Genomic DNA, 1800 nt, shown 5'->3' on the forward strand with positions numbered 1-1800 from the left:
CCACAAGCTGCGTTTTGGTCTGAAGATCCTTCTCTCCTCACCTCGTCCGAGGATGAGGAGAGCGTCACCCGTTACACCTTGCTGAGCAGCCTTTCAGGTTCTGTAGATATAGGACTCGTTTTACTGTGGATATAGATAATTTTTTTGTATTTGTTTCCTCTAGCATCTTCACAAGGTTTTTGCTGTTGTTCTGGGATTGATTTGCACTTTTCGCACCAAAGTACATTCATCTCTAAGAGACAGAATGCGTCTCCTTACTGAGCGGTATGACGACTGCGTGTTCCCATGGTGTTTATACTTGCGTACTATTGTTTGTACAGATGAACGTGGTGCCTTCAGGCATTTGCAAATTGCTTCCAAGGATGAACCAGACTTGTAGAGGTCTACAAAGAGGCACTGAGTTTGAAGGTAAAACTTGAAATACATCCACAGGTACACCTCCAATTGACTCTAATTATGTCAATTAGCCTATCAGAAGCTTCTAAAGCCATGACATTATGTTCTGGCATTTTCCAAGCAGTTTAAAGGCACAGTCAACTTAGTGAATGTAAACTTTTGACCCACTGGAATTGAATTGAGATACAGTGAATTATAAGTGAGATAATCTGTCTGTAAACAATTGTTGGAAAAATGACTTGCGTCATGCACAAAGTAGATGTCCTAACCGACTTGCCAAAACTATAGTTTTGAGAAATTGTGGAGTGGTTGAAAAAGAGGTTTTAATTACTCCAACCTAGGTGTATGTAAACTACCGACTTCAAATGTATAAGGTTACTTTTGTCTAATCCTTTATCTGTGCATGGGTATATTTTTAAGTTCCCGAGCTTCATGGCAGTGAGTTTATGATTTACAAGACAGATTTCTGTGGAGCCAATCCTCACCTCACCTATCCATTCCAGGCTGTATAAGGCTTTTGGAATAATTAGTTATCCATACTACTGTTGTTATATTGTAGTGACACAAAGCCACATCTGATTTGGTCTTTTTTTATTTGCCTGGGGACTCCAAATCGCTAAGTCCGCCCCTGCACAGACACACACACAAAGTATTAGAAATTAACAGTAAAATTGCACTCAAAAAAGTTTAAAAACAGACATTTCAAGTGTTATATTTAAGCAATAAGGCACGAGGGGGTGTGGTATATGGCTAGTATACCACTGCTAAGGGCTGTTCTTATGCACGACGCAACCCTTAGCCATGGTATATTGGCCATATACCACAGACCCCCGAGGTGCCTTATTACTATTATGAACTGGTTACCAACATAATTAGAGCAGTAAAAATAAATGTTTTGTCATACTCCTGGTATCAGGTCTTATATACCACGGCTGTCAGCCAATCATCATTCAGGGCTTGAACCACACAGTTTATAATATCAGCTATGTGCAGTGTTTTAGCAATGTGTAAATAATTGTAGTAAGAATAGTGGGGAAAGATAAATAATGTTTATTTATTTGGACTTTTGTACTTTAACTAGTTGCACATCGTTACAACACAGTATAATATAATATGACATTTGAAATGTCTATTCCTTTGTAACTTTTGAGTATATTTATTATAATTTCTTTAAATTATTTGTTTCACTTTTGTTTATTATCTATTTCACTTGCTTTTGCAATGTAAACATATGTTTCCCATGTCAATAAATCCCTTTGAATTGAATTAAATTAACAGAAAGATATTGGTGGTATTTTCGATGTTGTTTGTGCTCCGTTGGTTGTCCCTTTCTCATGGCAACGTGCCACAAATGTTGCTGCCGTGATTACACATTGCGGTATTTCGCCTAAAAGATATGGGAGT

This window comes from Salvelinus fontinalis, chromosome 26 (assembly GCF_029448725.1).
Source record: "Salvelinus fontinalis isolate EN_2023a chromosome 26, ASM2944872v1, whole genome shotgun sequence".
NCBI lineage: Eukaryota > Metazoa > Chordata > Actinopteri > Salmoniformes > Salmonidae > Salvelinus > Salvelinus fontinalis.